The sequence below is a fragment of the Seriola aureovittata genome, chromosome 16 (assembly GCF_021018895.1).
Source record: "Seriola aureovittata isolate HTS-2021-v1 ecotype China chromosome 16, ASM2101889v1, whole genome shotgun sequence".
Lineage (NCBI taxonomy): Eukaryota > Metazoa > Chordata > Actinopteri > Carangiformes > Carangidae > Seriola > Seriola aureovittata.
Genome location: NC_079379.1, coordinates 11,891,432 through 11,903,944, shown reverse-complemented (window position 1 = coordinate 11,903,944; position 12,513 = coordinate 11,891,432). Strand labels below are relative to the sequence as shown.

Here is a 12,513-nt window from a genome sequence, read left to right as displayed (position 1 = left end):
TAATTGCCTGAACCCACCCTGTAGCTCTCAGATAAATTGTGTGTTAAAAATTGTATTATTTCCCCTTGAAATGTAAACTAATAGAAGCATTACGAAGAATGAAATGGAAAGATTCAAGTAAAGCACGAGTACTAAAATGTGTCCTTGAGTAAACATCTACCACTGACAAAGGTTTTACGGTATTGCCCTTTAAAAAGTGAGCCTCTTGGCTTCTTTGTATATCACCGCCACGGCCCTGCCTCTTTATGCAAATCAGCTGTGACGTCGGCGGAAGCCAGCGCTACGTCTCTTCTTCCGACAGATATTCCTTTAAAGGCGTATTTAAAGCCCTGGCTTCAGTTGCAGGAGCAGCGGAGGACCTATGCAACAAAAGCCGCCGCTCAGTCCGAGCGCTCAGCGGACAAAAACACGGAGCCTGCGGCTGACACAACCCGGCGAGGTGAGCGCGGTGTCCGGTTAAGTCACCAGCGACTAGAGGGGACTGATATTAAGCATTTTCTAGCCGCTGCTAGTCGCGGCTCCGGCAGGCGGAATACACAGCATCTCAGGTTGCTCGCTGCAGAGAGCAGGAGGAGGAGGAGGAGGAGGAGGAGGAGGCATTTACAGTAGTTTCTGTAGGCCTGTGTCAAAAACAAAACGAGAAGAGAGGCTGGGGGTGCAGACAGCCTGGGACAGGTCAGGTTGCATAATGAGGTTGCTGTAATTATAAAGTGTGTATAATTAGGGTTTCTGAATGGTGATGTACTGTATGTTAAGAAGGCTTAAAAACAGAAGAGGCTCAGGGTTGTAGTTTGGACACTGAGGACTTTAATAGAAGAACAAGCTTTCCTTCATTTCCTTCATCACTGCATCTTTGTAATCACCCAGCAACAGGCAGTTTACTGTAGGCTAGTGAGTAACACACCTGTGACTGTGGGAGGACAAAAACAAAACAGCTACTGGTATGCTTGGATTCCGGGCTTCTGGGTTTGGCAGTTAAAAATAAAGAAACTGTTAGAAGTGTTCCTCCTTGTTATTAACTATTCATCTGTTTTTCCTTTAGAAATGGCTTCTGCTATGTTTAAATGTCAGCAGATGTGGGTGTTTTCCACCAGTTTGACTTGAAAATATATTAAAAAAAAAGATACTGTAAAGGTTAGCCTGTAAAGGTTAGCCGATCAGTTCAAAGATGATTAGTCAGCAACCATTTATAAAACACTGAATCATTAAAGCCATTTCTTCAGCAAAATACCAGCATTTGAAATGTGAACATTTTTAATTATCTTGGGGTCAGACAAAACAAGACGTCATCTTGGTCGTGGGAAATGTTTCTGATGTGTTATAGACCAAGAACTTCATCAAAGAATCCATAAATTAATTGGCAGATTAAAATGATAATGTAATTAAGCTTTAGTTGCATTCCTAGTGCAGTGATATAACTGTCTGTCAAGTCAACAACGAAGCCTGTCCACCTTTTTGCTATCAGAAAACAAACACACTGAGGGTTATTTACCTCAGAAGACAACAACCTTCTATAGGCACATATATATATATATATATATATATATATATATATATATATATATATATATATATATTTGGTATTGCTTTCCTACTGAGAGTTCCCATTTGATTGTACAATTTTATGCACAATTCCACACACATTTCTGCATTTAAGCGAACAAATGTGTGTCAAAATATGTGCGTTCGACAGCTGCAGCTCTATCACATTACTGATGCAAAAGGCTCGTGAAAGGAGAGACGGTAGAGAGAATTTGTGTCAAGCATTTTTCCGGTTTGTCTGTGTTCTGATGTGTTGGCAACTACTGATTTATTTTTATGCTTGTGTGCGAAAGACTGCTAGAGCGCATGTGCTGTATTGATTTAATGTACATACAGTGACGCACTGCTTGTGTGTTTGTGTGTGTGCTGAGTCTTAACTCTTTGTTTTGTGTCTGTGTGTTTGTCTTCAGGTACGACTTCAGGGCTTAAGATTGCAGCCTGGACCAAACAACAACGTCTCAGCGACATTTATGAAGCTTTCAAGGCCTTTTGGTGAGTCACAAATCCACATGCACAAACACTAAAGAGGCAGCACCCATTTTGTAGTATTCACTCTCATCACTGCAGTTTTAAAGTCGTCCTTGTGTGTGTGTTTTTTTTGCTGTTTGGTGTCTTGTAAATCGGCACAAAAACATAACAAATGTGCCAAGGAGAGATGTAAATGGCCAACAGATGTGCTCCGTCTGTTGCCTTTGAAGTGTGATGTGTTTCATTTCTGTTGAAAACCACAACCGACACGAGTAGGACAATACTGAATAGATCTGAATAGATGTGTAGTATATGGCTTCAGTGTGATCTGATGGTGTTCTTGGTTTGGATGGACCAAACAGGATCAGCAACGACACACACACACACACACACACACACACACACACACGCACACGCACACGCACACACACACACACACACACACTTCTTCCTTAAGATCCTTTGTCTTTTTGTGCCACACTCTTGCTTTTGACATGTCGTGATGCAGTTCAGGTTTCACATTGCGCCGAACTCAGCTGAAGTGAAAGCAATCGACTTCCTCTTGATGAAATGTTTGCTGACTATCAACTGGTGCTTAGTCAGCATTGAGTTATTACTGACACACGCACACACAGACTCGCGCACGCACACACAGCCAACCACATAATGTGGCCAGATACAAGGGATCACATGCAGACAGTCACATGAACACACACACTCTCATGCACATAGATGTAAATTTGCACAGACGTTTTCAACAGAGCAAACGCCTCTCTATACATACATACACACAGAACAGCTTTTGTTCATCTGCCCACATACAAATCTTTGCTACTTTGCATTGGGAACTGGTTTTTATTTCCATAAACAACATATAAATAATGTCCTATTTCAGATCACAAGCTGTCAGTCTACATACGTCTACTTTACATGTAATGCACGTTATTCTAACAGATGCTCTACATTAACGGATGACTGGGGACAAGATTGAGGTTTGGAACTGAAATAGAAAACTTTCATCTTCACTTTAGTGTTGAATTGTGGCCCAAACACACACATTCATTCACCCACCAGCGCCAGTCGAACTATATATTCCAACTGGCATGAGCTGAGACTGCTGAACACCAATACACTCACTGCAACTCAAGATCTGTTTAGTTAATGGTTTCCACATCACATGCAGAAGCTTCAGAGTCTCAGTGGGAGCAGATGAAACTTATAGGTTCCTCAGAACAACAAGGTGTCCTGCTGCAAAGCAGTTTAAGATGCTCATCACGTAACCTTGCTGTCTTTTCTCTTTGTCTACTGACAAAAACTGTCCAACAAAGACTAACAGCATTTGCTAAACATACGTGAAGTAAACATGGAGTCATAGTGAAACTAGTCTATGAAAAACGCATGAAAAGTTGCAGGACAAAATTATAAAAAGTTCACAGAGCATTTAGACTAGAAACGTCAAAGAGTTTGGCATTTTGTAAATTATACTTATTTGCTTTCTTGCTGAGTTAGATGAAAGGATCAAGACCAATACACCATATATGAAACTACACCCAGTAGCCTGTTAGCTTAGCATAAAGCTTGGACACTGGGGTAGCCTGGCTCTGTCCAAAGGTAACAAAATTTCCAAATTTCCAAAAATGTCAGACTACACCTTTTTTCATTAAAGGAAGGCAGTGATGTGGGCACTTGAGAGACAGTGAAATTGAACCCATCAAGGCCAGGTTGAGTAAAATATCTTCGAAGGCTTTTCCCAGTGGTTTATTATACTATGGCACAAGATTTTGCAAGTATGGAAAGTTGTCACGGCAAAAAGGATCATGAACCAGGCAAAAATATTTTTTGAAGCGATCAAAGTGTAATTCAGCTCTTGTTTTTCATTATTTGTAAGTAATACTCCCTGCCTCATATTGTCCCTTGCCCCCTCCCTCACCAGCCTTTCTCTGTACATCAGACACACACATACACACTCACAAGCAGCAGATCTGGCTTTGTATCCTGAGCCTTGATCCTGTGTGTAGATAACCCATTTCCTACTGACGTGAAGTTTCTGTATACAAACCTGAAAGAGAGCGGGAGAGAGAGCGGGAGAGAGAGAGGGGAAAGAGGAAAGCGAACAAGTATGTTTTCCCATCTCTGATCAGAGCACAAGACTGTGTGTTTATGGTTGTGTGTGTGTTTGTCGTCTCAGTTACATCAGTGCCATCAATAGCCCTCCTTATCTCTACCAGATCTTACACACACACACACACACACTTGTTGCAGCTATAAATGTTGTTGTGTTGTTTGAAGCTTGTTCGGGTCACAGTATTCGGTAGCTGAGGGAAAACAGGACCAGTCCTGGTCTGTTTGCACATATATATCTTTTTTAAAAAATTTTTTTATGTTTTTGACGCAACAGGCAAATTGAAATGTGATTCGTGTAAAGATCTGGCATGGCTTTTCACAAGTCTGGTGGGTAAAATGACTCAGTTACTTTATTTTTGGCTCTTATCTGTGCAAAGTTATCCTCTCTGAACTACTTCTTCAGACAGCAGGAGAAAGTGACATCGATGTCTTGGAAAAACAGAGAAGCAGATGTTATGGTTCGGTTCATCTTCAGTCTTATAGATCGATGTCCGCAGGCTGGTGTGTTTATTTTTTTCTGTGTGCCAAAGATGTGTGTGTGTTGTGTGTGTGTGTGTGTGTGTGTGTGTGTGTGTGTGTGTATGTGTGGGGAGACTGCATGCATGGCTGGTTTGTTTTCTAGTGGTGGAGGTCTGTTATCAAAGTCAATATCAGATGGCTGTACTGTATTTAGCCCTGGCTTTGAGTTAGAGGACACACACACACACACACATACACACACACACATTATTGTCAATAATACAAATGTTTTCTAAGAATAGAGACTTTCCACTTTGTTTGCTCGCTCTTTGTCATCTCTTCTCTCTGTCTCTCTTTCTTTCTGTCTTTCTTTCTTTCTGACTTGTTTCTGCTCCTGTCGTTTTCCTTTTGTTGGTTTTTTACACATGTTGAGCTTGTATTTTGTTCTGTATGGTTACACTCATCACTTACAATCAGAAGGAAATCAGTGTGTGTGGAAAGATGCGATACATTTTTGACACTCAGACTGAAAGTTTACTCTTGACTTTGGAAACAGTTTCAGACATAATAATCTCACCACAAGGTCCATCTATTAGCTGTTAAGGAGCCTTCAGTCCTATCACATGAGCTTCCTCAGCAGACAGGGTTGTTTTTTTTTTGTCACCTACTGTTCTCAAGGTCAAGAATAAAGTTTCAATTTCAAACTTGAGCCATGAAGTCCTCAGAAAAATAAAACTTTGATGACAACTGGGCTAACATTTGCTGAAACAGAAAAGCTCCAGAATTAAAGAGGCTTAAAACAAGTTTTTTTTTCTACTTGACCACTTTGACCAAATAACCTGCTCCATCTGAAGTGATTTGAAAAATGATTTTAATAATACCTCTTATGTCAAATAAAAAAACAAAAAACAAAACACCGAACCCACTTCTTTGTTACTGTTAAATGTCACCTGTGGTCACAGTTCCTTTTATGTAGAAAACAACTGGTCTAAACCAGAGGTTTTTACCCTCCTGTACATGTAGTCACTGCTGTCAGAACAGAACAATGAGCTGGCATTTAACCTGCTGTTTTTCAGCAGTTTTTGTAGGTGTGAAATCCTGTTCATAAATCAGTTTAAAAATCAAGCGTGAAGCGTGTTGTTCTCCTCCAAAGTACAAATGCAGCCAGATCGGCAAAGCCAGCACCAGCATGAATCAAATCTCGCTATAGAGAGATACTAATGCAGATTATCATTAAAAGCTTTAGTACAGTAAGAAGTACAATTGACAGATATTTCTCATATCAGTGGTTCTGCATAGCTGCTTAAGTCTTCCCCATTGCAGAATGCACCAGAAGCGATGTCTGAACTTAGATAGCATGAAAATCTTTAACAACCATGGTTTAACCACACTCTAGGGCTGTTTGGCCTCTTCTGCCTGTGGTTAATTTTTATACTCCCATCGACGAGCTGTGTTCTGCGATGAAACATCTGCTGTTTGGGCCAAACTTTCAGCATGACATTTAAGTTTCTCTTGCCAAAGTTTTTTCCAAAGTCATATTATCCCTGCAGTTTAAAATCAGGTAATGAAACTCTGCTCTTTTTGGGTTTCCTCCAACCACTGCTCCCATCTTTACTGACTCATCCTGAGCAAAATATGTCCTCGGGCAAACTGGTGTCGTGACTCCAATTAGATTAGCGGAGAGCTGATAAGATGCCAGAGATGACTGGCAGCCGTTCACATACACTTTGTGTGTTGCATCTTGGTGGCCTTTAGGTCTTTGTTGTGGAAGCACACACCACACCCAGGTCGCACACACTTATCTCTCTGCTATTTGTTGTGTCACAGTTAAAGTTAGTGAATGTAGAGAGTACTTATCCCCCATGCCAATGGTTTTACTTAACGGCAGGGGACAGAGCCTAACACCCTCTGATTTTACTGTGGCCTATATCACTGTGTCTGGGACAAACACACACAAACACACACACTATCTCTGCTTATAGGCATGGAGTCTAAAGTTACTGGATTGTGTGTCTGTAGTTTGATGTAGACTTGTAAATAAAGTTGCAATACTTTGGGGATTTTTGGCATTTGGCACTGAGAGTAGGCAGCACAGGAAACTGATGTGCAAGGCAACTTGCTACATTACTACAACATGCTGCTTGTCCTTGGTGTGGAGGGAGCACAGTTCTCTAACTCCTGCATTAGACATCTTTCATCACATTGATAGAAAAAAATCATACAAAAAATACAATATTCCCATAGAAAAGTCCTTATCATTGATGTTAATGTTGCCTGAGCAGTATATATACATATTACCCAACCCTAATGTCAAGTCACAGTTTTAAAGTTTTACTTCCTGGTTCTTTTGTAATTGGTTTCTATGCCACGTTATGCACTTTCATTATTGTTCTTGTGCCTTTACTTGAAAGAAAATTGCTTTTATTTAGATTTATTTATTTGAGCCATGTAGAAAATTTAATGGAAATGTTATTTGGAGCTTAGTAAGCAGATTTCTGCACCAAACTAACATTTCAAAATTGCCCTTTTGAAATTTGATGTGAATAGTGCTGCACCCAGCAATTGTTTTCATTATTGATTAATATGCTGATTATTTTGTTTTTTATTAATCAACTAATTGTTTGGTTTTTAAGATACCAGTGAAAATCTTACACTGTTTCCATGCAAAGCCCAAAGCCCATCTAGCAAGATGCTCAGTTTAATATCATAGAAAGCCAAGAGAACCAGCAGAATTTCCACATTTGAGATGCTGGAACCAGTGAATTCCTGGAATGTTGTGAAGAATGACAAAATACTTGCTTGTTAATTTTCTGCCTACTGATCGTTTGAGCTCACAGACTGCGTCGTCTGAAAGGGGCTGTAGTCAGGTAGCTAGGTTGAAAGAGTGGAGAAGATAACTGGCTGTGTGCCAGTAATGTCATTAACACTGTTTGTAATGCTGCACTCAGAGTAATGGACACACACACACACATACACACACACACACACACACACACACACACACACACACTTATATTTCACATATGAGTTAAAAAGGCATGAGGTCGGCTGTGCGTAACATTTTGGTTAAGAGTGCCACTCTCAGAGCTCCAATCCACAGCATCATACTTAAACAGCGGTGTCAGTGTGTCATTGGCCCAGAAACACTTGTTCCTCTTCCTCAGTCTCTCTGTCTCTCTGTTTGTCACGTTATGTGGTTGTTCTGTTTCTGTGTCACTCAGTGGGGCCAAGCGCAGCCAGAGTGACGGGTTTTACTTCGGCCTACCAAATTTGAAAAAGTGTTCACTCATGGTACTTTGAAGTGCTTTGGATTAAACGCTCCGCCAAATAATTTAATCAGCTCTGCGTGTTTGTGCGGCTCAGTTATTGATTTATACTTTATTTGATATTTGGATTGTTTTTGTACATTGTGTTCTTGTGTTTTTTTTTTTTGGGATGTTTATGGAAATGTCCTCAGGGGAAAGTTAGTTTCTCTGTGTCTTTGGTGAAATGTTTGGTAAAATCAGGGATGAGTCACCAGCCTGTGTGGTGCACGATTTGATCACAACATCATGTTGTCGAAGCTAAGGATAAAAATGTTGTTGGATTGGTGTTGCAGACTCTGAGGCGAGGGAAAGTAGGTTGGTTTTCTCACCAGACATTTCTGCGTTTGAGTTGTGGGCGTTACCGTTTCAGTCACAACTCATTTGTTGCTCATCCTGTCATGTTTGATTTTACTGGCATGACTACATCTTATGTCATTTACCCTTCACAATGCAGGGGATTTTACTGTATGCAGAGGACTTTAGAGTTTGTTATTGCTGGTTGTGCAAAAATGATATAATATTAAATACAGTATATTGATGGACAGTGCATGAAGGTAGCTGGTGCATTGCTTGTTTACATTGCATCGCCAGATAATTGAATTAGCTATATATACTGTAGTGTATAATAATTGAGAATTTGCACCTAAGGAATCAATACTATTAATACTAAGTCTTGCTTTGAGTATCAATACTACAGTAGCATCATTACAAAAAGTGGATCTGTTTCACATTAGATAACATCTTGCGCACATGGATATAACTGTATACTGTATGGCATAACAGTGAAAATAAATACTGTTTGGTAAATCATTTGATGGTAATGCATTCAGAAGTGGCCCTGGTATTACTTTGCAAGAGAATGAAACCAGATTTTGTGGTATTGCCCACCCGTACTGTGTTTCTCAAGCACAGTATTATTTTTGAAGATGACCACAGTGACCCAAAAGATTCTGTCAATACACAAGTTATAAGTTCATACTCATGTAACTTTAGTACAAGCAGTGTGTGAACGGTCTTCATAGTGGTTGTGTCTAACAGTGAATGGTAAAAGGTTAAATAGTGAACTATACAATGAAGTGAATAGGGAATCGTTTTGGACACACACATTTTTCTACACAATTTTGTATTTGTGTTGTTGTTATTAACACATGAGATGCTTTTGGATTTGTACGGCATCTCTTTATATTTTATCTCATCAAAGTTTCAACAGAATGTTGATGCTCATGATGATTTATGGAGTTTGATAAGATGCTGGCACACATCAACTGACGCGCTAGTTGCTAGTTTTCAAATAGGTTGTGTTTGTTTGCAGCTTGCAGGCAGTGTTTGCAGGACTGGTGAGACTTTTGGACACAGTTTGGTTTGTATGCAACCCAAACTAAATTTGTTCCATGTGCCAGTTCGCATTTCTGTCCTGATCTGTCAGAGAAACAACATGCGAGTAGAGGAACAGAACAGGAAGAAAAAACTTGACTTTCCTTTCTTTTCCCACCATTAACAATTTCTCATATTATAGCTACTTTTTTAATACATAGATCCATTTTTGTACCATATCATCACTGCTGCAGAGTGAGCTTATTTGCTCATATTTACATGATAATTGGCATGTTTTGCACATCATTGTTTGTTTGTTTGGCAGATTGTGATTTGATCATACTGTTGACAACTAAACCTGTGTTTGTGTGTGCAAGGAGCTGCAGGTCAAGCAGTTTGGTGCTGCTGATTTCAGTTGGTCTTTATCTGCATCGAGCATGTGCGTATGTATGAGGCGGAGTGTGTGTGTGTGTGTGTGTTAGTGTGTGTGTGTGTGTGTGTGTGTGTGCGTGCGTGTGTGTGTGTGTGCGTGTGTGTGTGTGTGCGTGTGTGTGTGTGCGTCTGTGTGTGTGCGTGTGCATGTGTGCATGTGTGTTAGCTCTGCAGTGGAATATTCCATTAGATGTGTGGGTGGGGTTCAAAATTACCACCTTGAGGTCCTGTGCGATCCTAAACAGGTCTGTGCAGGCAGTTATAATTCTTTTGGCCCCTTGTCAAATGTGCTGGTGTGAAACAATGATGTTGGTTACGGGTCAACAACACCGCTTTTTATTGGTGCATTAGTGTATTGTTGTTCTGAGAAATCTCATGCGGTAAGCCAAGGATATATGTGCTCTTAATGAGGGTAGACTTGACGAAGAGGCAGGTTTAGGATGTTATTTTTGTTTTGAGAGGCAAAACTGTAGTGTGTCAGACAGTGCCGGGTGTCACCGATGGCGGGAAAAAAAAAAAATGCACACAAAGGGTGAGATACATGAAGAAGATCTATATCACCTCTCTGCATGTTCTTTTTTTCTGTTTAGCTTGCAGCTCCCTTGTGGGTAAAGGCCTCAGGGGTAAAGCCCCTCCTTCCCTCCCACACACACACACACACAGACACACACACACAGACACACACACACACACACACACACACACACACACTCACACACAATCCATCCAAAAGGGGGCAGGCCCCCCGAGGTCAGAAAGACAGGATGCAGGTGGGGGGTGCAGTAATGTGATGTGGGGTGTACTGTAGTCAGAGGGGGCACTGATGGGGATTGAGGTGGTGAATACCAATATTCTGTGTGTGTGTGTGTGTGTGTGTGTGTGTGTGTGTGTGTGTGTGGTTTTGTGGCGAGGGTTACACACCGCCAGCAACGTGACTCCGGTGTAGAAGTAGGCCAAGGCTGCTGTCAGCAGCTTGTCAAAACCTCACAATATCCAGCTTCAAACATTCAGACCTGCAAGAGTTAACACCGCTGTTTACATGAAAGGGCTTTGATGATAATTTGTTAGCATGCTAGCTCTGATAAACACTTTATGGGTCAGTATATTAGATGAAAATGATGCCAAATGTATGAGATACTAGACACTCTGTGACATCAACTGTCTAGACAGGCTCAGATCAGCAGGCCTGGCAGATTAAAATAACAGTGTTTTTGTGTGTGTTCTGCTCTTCTAGAAACCAATAATACTGTGCTACAAATTGTAAATATTGCAGTGTTTTATAAAGCTCTGGTCACCTTCAGCCTGTCTGGACAGAGGCTTTGTGCGGCCTTAGCACAGAGATCCTTTTTTTTTTGTTTAAACTTTAGCCTGTAAATGTCTGTAGCTTGTGGAAGCAAAATGTAGTGAGAAAATTGAACCAACTAGCTAAAGAAGCAAAATGAGCTGAAGAATGCTAAAGTTCATTGATGGTTTTCCTTTTGAAAGCCAGTTAGCTGTGTTGTGCTAACTGCTCTGAGGGTGAGCTGATTGCAGAATGTATGTGGGCCAGTCAAAGTGCTAACTAGCTAGCCTTCTAGCCAGCTAGGCTAAAAATAAACACAAGGATAACTGGGCTATTACTGGCTGCTAAGCTAGCTGAGACAACACACAGCAGACTCTTCTCCTCTCCTCCCTTAAATAACCTTTGCTAATGTTATGCTAACATTGGCTGTATATTCCTTGAACCTGTGTTCTTTAAGCCCCTCAAAATAGACCTGAGCCCCATTTTGTGCCTCTTGACCGACAGAGGGCCTCAGGTAACTTTACCAGCAACTTCAGTTTTTCAGAAAGTCTTTTCAAAGAATTGACAGTAATGATTTGTGTTTTTGGCACTGTAACCAAATACAGAAAATATTTGAACCTTTTAAATGTGTCTCCAGTGAATTAGGGCATTGGGAAAATCATGTAGAAACTAAAATTTCAAAAATAACACTACAGTTATATCTGGACTAATCCTCTTATGCTGGTTTTAACCTCAGAAATGGAGAAAGTGGATGTGATGACACATAAAGGAGAGAGGCCAAGCTAAATCAAGTTTAACAAATGTTAGTTCTGACACTCATGGTGAGGTTGAAAATTCATAAAATGGACCACAGCCTTATATTTATTAGTCTGCTGGGCATCCAAGTGCCTGGGAACAGACATGAATTAAAAGCCAGCGGTGAAAAGAGGAGTTTTAGAGTGAGGTGAACCAGTGGAGAAATGGTTTCTTGGTGAGTGACTAACTAAAACTGGCGTCAATAAACCGGTCATATCTTGCTCATTATTTCCTTATGTTGTAATCTATCTGTGCACTTCTTAATGTGTGTAGCAGAAGCTTTGCTGTTAACGTTGTTAGTGGTGGCTACTGATCACACAATACTGGAAGAAAGGAAATAAAAGGAAAACCTTCTGTTATTCTGACTTTAGTGCATTTATGCTTTATTCCAAACTAAGCGGTTAGCAGCACTGCTAACCTTGTAGCCACACTATACACTGAAAATAGCCTAAATTAGCTTTATTTATTGTTGGGCCTACATATTTGTAGAAGTTTGTCGACAAGCGAAACCACATACAAACATTGTGTAACTCCCTCTTAATTAACTGAACAGACAAAATTACTACTGCCACTGGTTTGTTGTATTCTGATTTGCTAAGTGGAAGATATCGTAGCTGATGAGAAATTACTGGATGTACAACTGTGAGGCTGATATGAATGGTGTGGCTACTCATAATTAAGGTCTTCACTGAGGTGAATGTGGCCTAATGATAACATTAGTTTCAAAAATTTTCATGCCTAGTAGCATGTTAAATGGGGTGGAGCAGTTTTATTCAAATTCACTAGTATTAC

At 40.4% G+C, this 12,513-nt stretch overlaps 1 protein-coding gene across 1 annotated transcript in view; it reads left to right on the top strand.

Annotated features, from left to right (window-relative positions):
- The first annotated feature begins 310 nt into the window (after positions 1 to 310).
- The window catches only part of LOC130183454 (solute carrier family 45 member 4), a 56,702-nt gene continuing 44,499 nt past the window's right edge, over positions 311 to 12,513 (top strand). Inside the window, exons 1-2 of the mRNA XM_056398871.1 lie at positions 311 to 439; positions 1,953 to 2,034. The gene's annotated coding sequence lies outside the window, so the exon portion shown is untranslated. The remainder of the gene's footprint in view (positions 440 to 1,952; positions 2,035 to 12,513) is intronic.